The 15,685-nt window shown below is 32.1% G+C and overlaps 1 long non-coding RNA gene across 5 annotated transcripts; it reads right to left on the bottom strand.

The window, feature by feature from the left end:
- Positions 1 to 874: 874 nt before the first annotated feature.
- Positions 875 to 15,296, bottom strand: LOC149519076 (uncharacterized). Of its 5 annotated transcripts, XR_016341462.1 has the most exons (6): positions 14,813 to 15,296; positions 14,551 to 14,623; positions 14,120 to 14,233; positions 13,430 to 13,572; positions 11,975 to 12,101; positions 11,354 to 11,815 (listed from the first exon to the last, which is right to left on the bottom strand). It is a non-coding gene; the product is annotated as an uncharacterized LOC149519076 (long non-coding RNA). The 5 variants fall into 5 exon arrangements; XR_016341461.1 differs by lacking the exons at positions 11,354 to 11,815; positions 11,975 to 12,101 and adding an exon at positions 875 to 1,308; XR_016341460.1 differs by lacking the exon at positions 11,354 to 11,815 and having other exon boundaries at positions 11,861 to 12,101.
- Positions 15,297 to 15,685: the final 389 nt, after the last annotated feature.

Below are 15,685 nucleotides of genomic sequence, written 5' to 3'. Positions count from 1 at the left end.
TAGAATATAGTGTGTGACATGCGATGAGGGGAAAGGATATTATACTTTCTAGTGAACAATTAGGGTATTCCTCAAAACTCATTCTTCAATATCCTTTGCTTAAAGTGAAAACAGCTAAGAAAAAACTTCAATCCGAGAAAGACGAGTTGGAATAAAAAAATAAATGATCGAAGTTAGAAATAGAAGAGAGTTTGAAGCTTCAAGAATTGAAAATCCAAAGCCTCACAGAGTAAAAAGATCAGTGGCAAGCTTTATTTAATGATTTAGATATGACACATTCATTAGTCACACCCGAGCTTGCCCGATTTTTAAAAGAAAATGAATTGTTAAAAGTAAGGGTGGAGAAAAAACAAAAGGCCACTGCTAGGGCACACAGAGATAGCTAGATGTTACAAGAGATAGTGGATCGACACACAGTATAAGTAGAAGCCTTGTCTGATGAATGCATGAGACAAGCTCAATAGGGCCAGCTATGGAAAAATGTGTGCATAGAAAAACAAAGGCATCTAAGGCATTTGTTCAATCAGATATGCATTGCTGCAAATAAAGCATAAAAAATGTAAGAAAAAGTGAAAGGTTTAAAAGCTGTGGTGTAACTAGCGAGAGTTTATAGGCGACAATTACTTGATTTCCTAGACGAGGCACAAAATCATTACCAGCAAGCTAAGAAATTTATAACAAGGCATTAGAAATAAAAGGATATGTTTAGGACTTTAGATTATTGCTTTGACTTTATTAGGGTGTAATTTTGAAAATTTCTTAAATAAAGTTTCAAATAAAGATTTCTTTTATCAATAATGGTGATGTGGCAAATATTAGCATATTTCATACATACATTTGCATATCATACATAGAACACATGATTTCTAATAATCATATAATTATGGTACTCAAGGTTTAAGGATAGCTCCATCCAGCAAAAACTCTATTCATTGATACAATATAAGAGCCAGAGCTAGACAAATAGAGTAAAAAAACTCTCATCGACTTGAAAAGATAGAAAAGGCATAAGAAAAGAATGAAAATGAGTTAAGTAAGATTCTGGATGCTCTCAACAAGTTAAATAAGAAAAATGAGATAGAAGTGAACACAAGCCAACAGAGCCCTCCATCATAAGAAATCACTGACCCTTTATATCCACATGATTTTGGTCACCTCAAGCCCAGTCTACACAAGAGGTCCCACCACAACAATTCACATATCTTACATATCCTAAAATGCCATCAGCCTTTAATCCAGGGTATTATCACAGCTATATAAATCCTATCTTTATTGAAAAAGATAGTAGAATCAATTCAAGTTCTTGATCTGGATGAATTGAAAGAAAAAAAGAAAAAAAGAAAAAAAAAAGGCAAAAGTGAAATCTTAGAAAGACTCAAAGATTAGTATGTTAGAACAAAGGTTACGGGCTATGAAAGTAATTGATTTTTATAATTCTATTGATGCTGCTAGGCTTTACCTAATCCCAGATATGATTATTCTTTCAAAGTTTAAAGTATCAAAATTTAAGAAGTACGATGGTACAAAGTGTCCAAAGATCCACATTACTATGTATTGTCGAAAGATGACAGCCCATACCCATAATGAAAAACTACTAATGTATATTTTTCAAGATATCCTTATTGGTTTCGTTACTATGTGGTATATCCAATTGGACAGAACTCACATCCATTCTTGGAGCAATATGGCTCAGGTTTTATTAGTCAATACCGACATATCATATATTTGACTCTTGATCATTTGTCTTTGCAGAACTTAGAGAAAAAGACAAATAAGTCCTTTAAAGAGTACACCCAAAGGTAAAAAGATGTAGCCTCTCAAGTGCAATATCCTCTAACTAAAAAGAAAACTACAGTGTTGTTTGTCAGCATTTTAAAATCTCTTTATTATAAAAAGATGATAAGGAATACAACAAAAAATTTCGTCAATATGGTGATTTCTGGCAAAATTATTAAAAGTGGCATCAAGAATGGCAAGTTAGAAGGAGGGGAGGCATCCACTAAAAAAGTCCAAAAAAAGAAAGAGACTGAAGCTCAAGCTGTGAGCTTTGATAAATAATAATTCAGGGATCATCGACCCTACACACCATAGGGTTACTTCTAAAATTATTCCACTGTGAATAATGCTTTTTCGTATCTATACCAACTAAATCCATAGCCATCTTACCCTCAAACTTACCGACCCTCTTTTAGGCCTCTGGCTACCATATACAATTCTAATGTTCAACCTCTCTCAAGACTTCAAACTTATCCTGCTTGCCTAATAGGTGGTTTACGAGAGCAACAAACTATTCAAGAAAAACTTGTATTTGATTAACTCTCCATAACTTATACAGAGTTATACTGTGAGCTTTACAATAATCATCTAATTACTCCTAATCAAGTAGAGCCAACCAAGCCACCATACTTTAAATGGTATGATCTTACAGCTTATTATGATTATCACTATAAGATTGTTGGTCATTTCATTAAAAATTATATTGTTCTGAAACATAAAGTGCAACAATTGATCAATGACGTAATGATCAATTTTGATACAAGAAAGGCAACTACACCAAACATTAGTGGTAATCCTTTGTCAAATCACAATGTGAATACTTTAAGTGAGGAGCAGATCGTCAACTAAAAAAAATGGTAAAAATTAAGATCCTTCTCAGCCAGCTATTTGATGCTTTATGAAAAGTCGATATAATACAACCAGTCAGTCCATATACTTATCATAGAGCATACGTAGTAGATGAAAGCTGTAGATACCATAGTGGGGCATCTGGTTACTCTATTGAAACTTATGAGCAATTTCGCCAAGAAGTATAAAAACTCATGAATTCATACCAGATTGAATTTTATAAAGAAAGAGAATTTAAAGAATGCTAAAGTGTTTATGACTAATCAGCCATCCAAACTATTTTCAAGGTCGTTAACAATTTATTGTAAGGATAGGTCGAGTCAACTATAGACAAGTTCACTTCCAGGCTAGTAACCTTTAAAGTCCTTGCTCCATTCTCTTACAAGAGCAATAAGACTATGCCATGAAAATATGACTGTGACATAATAGTCCAGGGGCAAGAGGAGAATGTCTCTAAGCCTGATGTTGCCAATATAATTGGTGTGGAAGGCATCACCCGAAGCAGAAGATGCTATACTCCAAAAATGCTAGAGAAGGTTAAAAAAGAAAAGGCCAAGGTAGGCAAAAAATGGAATAACCCAGAAATGGTACCTAATAAGATTGCCTGAAGTCAGTATCACAAAAATAAGCTTGTGAATTCTTGAAACTTATAAAACATAACGAATACTCAATGGTGGAATAATTAAATAAGATATTGACATGAATCTCATTGTTATCATTATTATTAAATTTGAAACCACACCAAAATGCTTTACTGAAAGTATTGAACCAGGCCTATATGGCACATAATGTATCTATTAAATATGTGAACCACTTAACCAAAAATTTGGTCATGCCAAATTATATATCCTTTAGCAATGATGATATTCCTCTCTTTCTTCTAGAAGAAAAAAAAAAGCACAAAGACTCTACATATCACTGTCAAGTGCAAGAGCGACATCATAGCCAAGGTCCTCATCGATAATGGTTCTACTACTAATGTCATGCCTATATCAATTTTAGCAAGGTTACATGCTGATTACTCACATATGAAAGATAGCCAAATGGTTGTCTGAGCATTCAATGGGACTAGGCGAGAAGTTTTGAGAGACATAGAGATGCCTTTGCAAATTGGCTATGCACTTTCAATGTAAAATTTCAAGTAATGGATATCTCTTCATCTTATAGTTGCTTGCTAGGAAGGTCATAGATTCATATGGCAAGAGCTGTTATTTTTACCTTGTACCAAAATATTAAGTTCAATGTGAAAGGTCAGTTGGTAGTAGTGTTTGGGGAAAAAAACATGCTAGTAATTTAGCCATTGAATGCTCCATATATGAAAGCTGTTAAAGAAGCGATAGAATGTTTTTACTGGTATTTTGAGTTAGTCAACTCTATGGGTGAGGGACCTAAAAGTCAACAATGTTCAAAGATAGTGATGTGTCAGGTCATCAATAAAGGCTAGTATCCTAAAGTAGGACTGGGCAAAAATTTACAGAGGATAAGGGAGCCTTCGATAATGATAGACAACAGAGAGAGATTGGGTTTTGGTTATGAAATAAAAGACTGAGAAATTAGAGGAAGACAAGCCAACAAGATAGCAATGATCATCCCACACCTTTATGAGACCTTTAGCCTTAGAAGATTTATGTACTCGAATGCAGAGAAAGATTTAGAACAAAGCATGGATGAGACATTTACTGAGTTATCCATCCCTGCGATTGAAGACGAAAGTGGGTATGAGAAGGAAACATGTGTTCGTCTTTGTCCACCAAATTATGAGCTGAACAATTAGAGCATTATCAAAATGCCTATTATCCTTGATACCGATTCAATGTAATTGAACATCTCAATAGCTTATGCCCAAGGCCTTGGGGTGATCTTTCTTATTTGGGTCATTTATCTATTATTATTTTAATAAAATTAGAAAAAATGCATTTTCATTCCTTTCTTTTGTTTCTTTATTCTTCTCATACATTTCACCAACATATTCCATTTCATTCAATTTTAGGTCCTTAAATGAACAGAAAAATAATCATGATAACGATTAAGGGGCTAATTTTGAAAAATCAATTAACACTAATGCACTTGATAATGAAAATGATTATGAAGAATATGCTATTCTTCTAGACCTATTGAGATTGATTGAGCAAGAAAGTAAACCAATTGAACCTCATCAGAAAATAACTGAATTGGTGAATTTAAGAGATGAAAAAAATGAGAAAGAGGTTAAAATTGGCACGTCACTCTCGTCGACAGACAAACAATGATTAGAAAATCTACTTCAAGAATTTGTATATGTGTTTACTTGGTCTTATCAGGATATATTTAGGCTCAGTACAAAAATAGTAGAGCATATATTACCTTTTAAGCCAGACTGTAAACTAGTCCAACAAAAATTGAGGTAAATGAAACTTGAAATGTTATTAAAAATAAAAAAAAGGTGAAAAAATAGTTTGATGTAGGTTTCTTACAGGTGGCCATATATCCAGAATGGGTAGCCAACATTGTACCAGTTCTTAAAAAGGATGAAAATGTACGAATATGTGTAGATTATCATGATTTGAATAAGGCTAACCCAAAAGATAACTTTTTTTTACCTCATATTGATACGCTAGTAGATAATACGACCAAGCATTTGATGTTCTTTTTTATGGATGGGTTCTTAGGATATAACCAAATAAAGATTACTAAAGATAACATGAAAAAGACTACTTTCGTGACCATATGGGGAACATTTTGCTATAAAGTCATATCTTTTGGTCTAAAAAATACTGGGACAACATACCAAAGAGTTATGGTGGCACTCTTTCATGACATAATACACAAAAAGATTAAGGTTATGTCGATGATATGATTATAAAATCTTAAAAAGGTGAAGATCATGTCACCAACCTTAGAAAGCTATTTGAGAGGTTAAAGAAATTTCAACTCAAGTTGAACCTAGCTAAGTGTACTTTCATGGTAAGGTCAGAAAAGTTGCTAGGCTTTGTGGTCAGTGAAAAAGGGATTGAAGTTGATCCAGATAAAAAATGAGCCATTCAAAATTTATCTCCTTTAAGCACACCAAAAGAAATTCAAGATTTTTAGGTAGATTGAACTACATTTCTCAATTCATTTCTCGACTTACCTACAAATGTGATCCCATATTTAAGCTTTTTTGTAAGAATAACCCTGAAAATAGAATGAGAAATGCCAAATGACTTTTGATAAAATTAAGTAATACTTATCAAATCCTTCAGTATTGGTGCCGTCTGTTCCAAAGAGACCCTTAATTTTATATCTGACGGTGTGTAAGAATTTAATAGGATGTGTGCTGGGACAACAAGATGAGTGTAGTCGAAAAAAAAAAGCTATTTATCATCTGACTAAAAAATTCATAGAATATGAATCCAAGTATTCTTTTTTGAAAAAAAATGTATTTTGCATTAGCTTGGACCGTTAAAAGACTCAGATAACACATGCTTTATCATACCACATGGCTCATATCAAAATTAGACCTAATTAAATACATCTTCAAAAAGTCTTCTTTGTCTAAAAGAATTGCTAGATGGTAAGTAATACTCTCAGTGTATGATATCATATATGTAAGCCATAAAGCAATAAAAAAAAGTACCATAGTTGAGTTTTTCATAGATCGTGCTGCTGAGAATTATGAGCCGATGAGATTAAAATTTTTTGATGAAGATTTGATGACTGTTTCCTAACTGAAAGAGAAAAAAAATGAAGGGAACTATTGAAAAATATATTTTGATGGAGCTACTAATGCCTTAGGACATGAAATTGGGACAATTTTGATTTTTCTAGAAGAATAATATTATCCTATAACAGTGAAGTTAAATTTCAATTGCACAAATAAAATCACTGAATATGAGACATGTGTCATGGGTTTGCAAGCTGCTATAGACAGAAAAGTTAAAGTATTAAAAGCGTTTGAAGACTCAGCTTTAGTTATATATCAGTTGAAAAAAGTAAGAGATGTGAGATTCAAAACATATTCTATACCGTAAGTATATTCTAGAATTGATCAAGTAGTTTAAAGATATTCAATTTGATCATGTACCTTGAGAGAAGAATTTGATTGTTGATGCCTTGGTTACTTTAGCAGCAATTGTTCAAATTAATGATAGCGTTGACATTCAGCCCATCAGGTTAGATGTCAAAGACATGTCGGCTCATTGCTCTAATGTAGAAAAGGAAAAAGATGGAAAACCCTGGTATTATGATATCTTACAATACATTAAGAACTAGCAATACCCTGCTCAGGCAACTGAGAATGATAAAAGGGTTATTCAAAAACTAGCTATGAGTTTTTTCTTGAATAAAGATGTTCTTTACAAAAAAAGTCATGATCAAGTATTGTTGAGGGGTATAAATTAGGCCGAGGCTAAAAAATTATTGAGAAAATGCATGATGAAATATGTGGGGCACATGCCAATAAACATATGATGACAAGATAGATCATGAGAGTAGGGTATTATTGGTTGAAAATGAAAGATGATTGCATCAACTATACTCGTAAATGTTATAAGTGCCAGATCAATGTTGATAAGATTTATGCTCCGTCATCTGTTTTACATGTTTTGTTACCACCCTAGCCATTCTCTATGTGGGGCACAAATGTCATTGGTCTATTACCCCAAAAGCTTCTAATGGGCATAAGTTTATTTTCATGATGATAGATTATTTCATGAAATTGGTAGAGGCAACATCATTTGAAAATGTAATGTGATCTGTGATCTGTAAGTTCATAATAAGAGAGAATCATTTCAGACAATATCAAGAACTTGAATAGCAAGATGATGTAAGAAGTATGAGCTCAATACAAGATTAAGCATCATAATTCGGTGTCAAATCATCCAAAAATGAATGGGGTAGTTGAAGCAGCTAATAAAAATATAAAAAGAATTCTTAAGAAGATCATGAGAAGTTATCATTTGCACTGCATGCGTATCGAACGTCGGTGCGTACCTCTACTAGGTCAACCTTATTTTTTTTAGTTTATGGGATGAAAGCTATGCTATCAATAGAAATAAAGATCTTATCTTTGAGTATTCTAAAAGAAGTTGAATTGAAAGAGGTTGAATGGATTAAAAAGTGCTATAAATAGTTGAATCTTATCGAAAAAAATAGATTGACAGCGTTATGCCATGATCAACTATATCAAAGAAGAATGATGATGACTCATGATAAAAAAGTGTGACCTTATTATTTTTAGGAAGGAGAGTTAGTCTTGAAAAGAATTCTTCTAAGTCAACACGATAATAAAGAAAAATAGACTCCAAATTGGGAATGACCATATGTCGTGAAACAAGCTTTTTTTTTATGGAACATTGATATTGACCGAGATGGATAGAAATAATTTACCTCATCCTATAAATTCTGATGCTGTGAAAAAGTACTATGCTTGAAAAATAAAAAAATAAAAAAAAGAAAAAAAGAGAGAAAAAAATGAGGACTTAAGATAAAAACCCCAATAGGGCAGTTTGAGTCAAAAGGGAGTTTATCTAAGTTGAAAACTTGAAAAAACAGCTTAGATAAGGAGAATACAGCATCAAATTTGAAAGTTCATTGGCAAAAATGCTAGCATGTTCTAAGGAGCTCTAAGTTGTTGAGTGCATTGAGTGGTTAAACTTTTTGAAAAGGACTTCAAGATATGTTATCGTGATTGTCGGATTATTTATTTTTAGGCTTTCACCCTATACCCATTTTTGTAATTCTTTCTTTGCCAACTGGCTAAAGTTTGCTATCATTCTTGCTAATAAAAGACATTTCATTTCATTCTTCGTGTGTCTTTTCTATTGATTATTTCCTAGCCATTTTTACTCTTCTCTTTTCAATACTGTACAATGGAGAAAATGTATGAATGCATTCTTGCTTTTTGAGATTGAAATAATGACTGATAAATGAATAATAGTATGAAATATTTTTACATTACATTGAAAAAGTTGAGAGTGATAAAGGCAAATTTGAAATATTCAATTCTTGATAAAGACATTGAATTTGAAAAGAGATTTCTTGAAAATGGGAATACGAGAATTTAATAAGAGAAATGATTGAGAATGACATTGAAGATTGAGGGGTTTGGAGCCCAAGGAAAGAGCTTGAGAAATTTGAGTACCACAATTAATTAAAATTTCATGAAATAGACATCTGTATTACATGCATTACATATGCAGTATTAAGAATATGGCATTGCGAGGACTTAGGTTGTTGTTGCATTTGCATCATTAAAAAATCACTTGCATCATTGATTATGATATTCATTACATGCTAAATTTTGAGTTTGAAAGTCATCTGAGAAAAAAATTCTAAATCTTTGGGTGAAGGCTTTAAAGGTAAAATTAGGAATCGTCAAAAGTAAAATATTTGAGTTCTTGAATAAGAATCTTTTAGAAATCCTCAAATGAAAATTTTAGAGTTTTTAGATGAAAATCTTCAAGTTTCAAATAAGAATATTTGAGATGAGCAACTGTGAAATTTATTGGATGTGAGTCTTTAAACTAGAATGAGAAGTTTCGAATTTTTGGATGTGAATATCTAATATTTGAATGATAGTCATGCAAATGCGAATCTTGAGATTTGACAAAACTGAAATTTTGATAATCAAATTTTAGTGAATTCTGACAAAATTGAAATTTTGATAATCAAATTTCAGTGAATTCTGACAAAGCTGAAAGGTTCTTGCAAATCTGAACCTTTGAATTGCAAACCCAAATTGTGAATCTTTGAGTTTTCATCAGACATAATCTATGACTTCTCTGGACATCACTGTCGAAGAGCAATTTATTTTTTCAAAGTTTTGTTCCCTCTATTTAGAAGACCAATTATTTTTTCAAAGTTGTTTCGTCTTTGTTTAGAGGAGCTTTGTTTATTTTAAAAAAAAAAGAGAAGCACAAATATGTTTGGATGATCACATGCAGGGTATTTACATCCTTGCACAATTTTTGTTGCACAAAAAATACGTAAAGAGGGATAGTTGTAGACACCCAATTTGGTACAGACCTGGATTAATTGAGCCTGGTCCAAATTGGGCATGATAAGCCCATTTTTATTTTTATTATTTATTTATTATTATTATTATTATTTGGTTTATTTGTTCTGGATTTTATTTTAATTAATTTTAATATAATTATTGTTCTAAAAGGAAAAGTATTTACTGTGAAATCTGAGGCTGATAGGGTTTGAATTGAATTCAAAGATTGAATACCAATCACAGAAGAAATTGAGATTGATCAAAAACTCTTCTTATCAATGCTTATAAATATAGGCTGGAACACAAATAAGAGGACGTGAAAAACAAAGAAAACTGAGGCAAAAAAAAAAGAGTGTTTAGAAGGTGCTAGCAGCAATCCTAGAATTTTTAAGAATTTTTTTTTAATTTTTAGTTTTTTTTTTTGGAAAATTTTTGAAAAAATTTTAGAATCCGATTAATTTTTCGACAAGATTTTTCAGTTTCTGAAGTGTTTTTTTCCAAATTTTGGTAAAACATTCAATCAAAATCTGAATTTTTTTAGAGAGAGATGGAGAGAAAAAAAGGAAAGAGAAAGAAGAAAGGGAGGCATTTGCTGAAAAGGCTAAGATTTAGCCTTATATACCTGCAAAAGTGACGTTTTGGTATTAATAAACCCAGAGGATCCGCGCGTTTCCATTCGGGCAACCTGAGTGCAACCTGCTTTGGTTGACTTGCGTTTCAGTCAGCCCTCAGTCGAGCCGAGCCAAGCCGTGTTCCTTGAACCGCATTTTCGAACCGATCTTTGTGCCTAAAGCCGAGTCTTTTCAGCCACAAGCCGAGTCAATTTTTGGTATTTTCTTCATTTATTTATTTTGTGTTTTTTTAGTTTTTTTTTTTTGCATGATTAAATTTAAACAAAATAATAAAAAAAGTAATAAAATTTTGAAAATAAATATTAATTATCCAATGATAGAATTTATAAAAATTTCAAATGATAAATTTCTATAAAATTCTTATGTGAGAAATTTTGTCTAAACTTGACCCAAATGGTGAAATAATTTATATAAAGTTTCAAAAATAATATTTAATATTTATTTTCAAACCAAAAAAATTAAAATATAAAAAATATAAAAAAATAAAAATTTCTTAAAGATGAGATTCTTAAAAATTTTAAATGGTAAGTTCCTAAAAATTCTCTAGGTGAAAAATTTTCTCTAAATTTGACCCAAATGATGAAATAATTTAGATAAAATTTCAATACAAATAATTGTATTCTTTTCCAAATAAAAATTTGGTTGAAAATATGTGATAATTATCCAAAGATGAGATTCTTAAAAATTTTAAATGGTAAATTCTTAAGAAATCTTTAGGTGAAAAATTTTCTTTAAATTTGACCCAAATAGTGAAATAATTTAGATGAAATTTCAATAAAAATAATTGTCATATTATTTTCTTCTAAAAAAATAATAATTTTTTTTAAATAGACCTAAATGGTGGAGAATTTAGAAATTCAAAAAAAAAATTCTAATTTGATCCAAATGGTGAAATAATTAAATATATTTTCGACCAAAAAAAATAAAACTAATAAAATTTTTTTTGACGATGGAACCTCTTCAAGATATTAAATGAAAATTTTGAATACTCTTGAGGTGAAAAAATATTTTTAAGAGTTTTTTCAAATTGATAGAGAATCTTAAAAATTATTATACATATAAACTTAAAACCATTAGAACCAAGACCTTAGGATAAATTTAAAACCTTTGAACGAGCATGTGAGAGTGTTATAATCTTCCCTACATGTAACCGATTATCGAATCCTATTTTGGTTAGTAGACCCGAACTTATTTTTGTAAGGACCCTTAATCAAGTTTAAAAGTTTCTTAAAAGGATAGATTCTTTAAGTGACCAATCACACCTAGTAAAAAAGATTGGTGACGACTCTATCAATTTGTTAAATCTAACTATAGATTTTCGGATCTATATATTATGACAACATTAGTTTTAATGTTATCTGAAACTCTAAGTAACTGAGCAAACACTTCTGGATGATAGTTTCTTATTTCATTTTCAAGTCTAAACTTTAAAATTCTCATTCTAGTCGATTCAGCCACTAGAAGAAAAGAATTATTTTTGTTTGGAGCTACCCCATTCGAAAAAACTAAACCTTTATACATTACGTGCACTTTTTTTGTGTGGGAATCATATATGAGTAGCCTCCCATTACTAACCGTGGATCTTAATAAGTAATCAACATACCTACAAAATCAGAAAGGCAATTAGTTTTTTTTTTTTTTTCATATGAGAGTGGAATAAGGCTTTAATCCTAACATGTGATATTATATATCCTAATATATGATGTTATATTGGGAGGGAAATTGATGAAGTATAGAGGCAGAGAAAGAAAAAGTGTGGTACCTCCTCTGGAAGATGATGCTACCATCTGTAAAATAAACCATTCCAATATTGCTATCAATGTCTAGACCATTTGTAAATCTGAATGGGATTCTTTCAACTGCAGTAGCAATTGGTTTTGCCACACCACCTTTGGGTCCGACCACAAATAAGCCAAAGTAATGTTAGAACACAACATATAATCTACTTCTGAATCTGACCAAACAAGTTAGGTTAAGATTGAAACACCTGTAATCGATTTGTTAAACAAACGAACAGTTTCACAAGCCGGTACTTATTTAGATCTAAACAAAATCCCTCTCAAAGACTATGGAAGAGCCATAAACGATTGGGCACTATCCATGATACAGGTGAATGGAGAACCATCAAGGTAAAAAATCCTCTTCTTCTTCTTCTCCAAAACCCCTTGTTTTCTCAAGTCCTAACCCAGGATTTAGGTTTTATAATAATCCTAATCAAGGATTATATCTTTACCAACAACCACTTTACAAACCTCCTTTTATGAGGATTCAACCAAAATTTTCTGAGTTTGCTTCAAACCCAAATGAATGGACACCTATGAGCTATTCATAAATAATTTCTTCAGCAGAACAACTGCTTGAAAGAACAAAACTCTCTAACCCAAAGATCAAAGATTTTTATAACCCTGGACTTGAACCACAACTCTACAGTTTGTTAAACAATGTTTGAAAATCTCATCTCTTAGAAAATAAATCCAGCTTTTGAAAAGGAATGACCAAATTAGCTGAATTCTTAGTCAAACAGGCTAAAGAGTTTCAGAATTTTAAAGAAATAGCTTTCTAAAGCCTTTTATTAACAAATCTGTTGAAACAACAACAAGATATTAATTTCTTTGCTTTGGAAGAAAATCAATACAGTATTCAAGAGATAAATAATTTTTTAAATCTATATGAATATTGAAAAAGAAAACTATATTTCCTCTAAGCTAAACAAGCTTAAGAGAATCCTTCTTTTTGAAAAAGCTACGGTATTCCTAACCAAGGAATTGTTCCAGCAAATTAATTCTTCCATTTTATGGTCAACAGAAAAACTGTTAATAGAAACCTTTTCTGAATATTATACTTTTACTTATATGTATAATACTGCACTCGGTGAATTCATACCAAAAATCAAAATTCGACTTGATCATGAAACATTTGATGTCAAAAGCATTGAACTTGGTTTAATCGAACAAATTAATGTACATCCATGGATCCAACTGTATGCTCCCGCATTATGACTGATGGAAAACATAATAAGAAATTGTGGGAAATATAAGCCATTGATACTTCATTATGCAAATCTTCGGGGATCATGTACACAAAATTTATTTTTTTAAGAGAACTTATGCACCTACCCTTTTTTTTTTTTGTTCCACCGTCCATAGAAATAAATGATGTTGCCAGGCTTAGAATGATTATTGGTGCATCAATTTGTAAGCTTTAAATGGACACAAACCTGAACATTTGGGTATATCTCAGATAGCAATGGGTGTCAGATTACGCTCTGGCTCACACAGTGATTGATTATCCTCATGGTTGACAATCATTGCAAGCATCCATGCACCAATTGTAACATCTTCGTTAGGAAACATCTAAAAACTGCAATTCATACAAAATGGAAAAACATCATAACAAATCAGAGATCTAAAATAGTAGTGGATAAAGCGTCTTTAGTAACATTCATCTAATGTTATGAAATGGGCTGTCAGAAAGATAGAACACGTTGCAAAATATATATTAGATTAAGCTTTCCTAATATTATCTCACTTTTCTTTATGAACATCTGCATTTTCGATTCAAACAAACCACTTAACCTTCTCGATCACAACAAAGGAGGAGGAAAAGATAAAGAGCTTGATCAACATACGTAATTTTCAGTTATATTATATTGTCTTGAGAGAACAAGGTTGGCCATGACCCATATAGTTCAACAAAAGAGTTCAAACATTTGAGTAACATTTAAAGCTAAGCATGTTGAGTTCAAAAAGAGAGTTGAAATTGGGCAAATTTGGGAAAGAAAATCTACAAAGTCAGCAAGTGAAAAACTGTGAACCAAAATATAGCCGAGGGAAAAAGAAACAATAAGAATAGAGAGAAATGGTTTAGCAGATAATTACAGGATTATATATAAAATCAATAAGCGTACCTGCTGTTTCTGATAGCAACCAAACTTGCAACAACATCAGTTGAAAGAGTATATATAGGACCATAGGCATGAAGAAAGTACTCCTTGCCTAGTAGATAGGATAGTGGCTCATACCTACATCAATTTAGTCATATCTGATCACTCACTAGTATATCAATATCCAAAGCCAACCCTTTTGGCGTCATGTGCTCTAACATTGAATTTTGTTGAACATAATTCAAAATAGAAAGCTATGATATTCTATACTACACATATAATTACCAATAAAGGAGAGTACATAGGCATAACATGATGCATGGTGCAATTAAGATGCATGTACTTGTGACCCAAAACATGAAGCCAAAAAAGCAGTTGAATATAGATATCTAAACCATAGATTAAAATAGTAAATATAACAATTCTAATCATTTCAGCTTAGGATCAATAAATACCAGACCCCTTTTCATGCATCCAAGGCAAGTTTGAGAGTGTGGAGTTCTTTTGCTAATAGAAGTGATAGCCGACCTGCAAAACAATAGTACAACACTGTCAACTAGCCACATAAAAGTGAATTATGAAGGTAAAGAATACCACCCAACACATGCATAAAAGAGTCAAGAAATCAGGTCACCTGGCCTCAAATATATATCATCATCAGCTTTGACATAAAACTCAGAATCAAAGAGCGCATATGCAGCTTTAAAGAATGCTAACCTGAAGCGGAAATTCTAAACCCAGATGGATCTGTCCACCAGCTCCACTTTTATTCCCAAACCCGGTTCTGTCCCAAAGAACCCAGGTGGATCTGGGCCGGAGCTCCGACAACGGTAACCTGACCCACTGGAAGAGAGTGGCGAAGGGGAAAGAGACGATGGTGAAGGAGAAGAGGGCGAAGAAGATCAGGATCGTTGATCTAGTAGGGTGAGTGGGTGACGGCAAAGTGCGCGGATGGAAGAATTTGGGAGATGATGGCATAACTGTAATTTTGTTGCCCGCCGTGGGCACAAGCTTTAGCTATATACTTGAGAAAAAGACTTGTTGCCCTTTCAGCGGAAAGACTGTACAAGTCTTTGCGTAATTTATTTAGGCAAATACATCATATGACAAAAAAATATATGATGAACATTGGCAAGCTTCTAATAGCAGATTAATTCAATTAAAATTTCAATCGTAGATTGATTCACGTCGTCTCAATATATAAGTGATTTTCTACTAAAGATTTTAACCACAGATAGACTCGATTGATAAAATAATAGATTTAAAGTTTATTTCTTTCTTGACCTTGAATTCTTAAGAGTATTTAATTCATCAAAAAGTTTTTGCCGTAGTTTCTTTCTTTGTTTACCTTGCGTCCTAGAGTATTTCATTCTCTTTAAAATATTACTTCTTTGCAGCTTCTTTTCCAATGACATTCAAGCCTAGTCTAAGACAAGCCTAGTCTAAGAGAGAACAACTTGGATTAGATTTAATTTCTGCGGCGGGGCATTCTTGAGAAGTTGTCCCGATTCTAAGCCTGTCTTCCAGCTCGGTCCTAACTTCTTTGGAGCAGCAATTACGGCTAAAGCACTGTACAGATAATCTACCGGC

The sequence above is a fragment of the Durio zibethinus genome, chromosome 4 (genome assembly GCF_047325235.1).
Source record: "Durio zibethinus cultivar Kanyao isolate XHJ-2024 chromosome 4, ASM4732523v1, whole genome shotgun sequence".
Classification (NCBI taxonomy): domain Eukaryota; kingdom Viridiplantae; phylum Streptophyta; class Magnoliopsida; order Malvales; family Malvaceae; genus Durio; species Durio zibethinus.
This window is presented reverse-complemented; position numbering and strand designations above follow the sequence as displayed.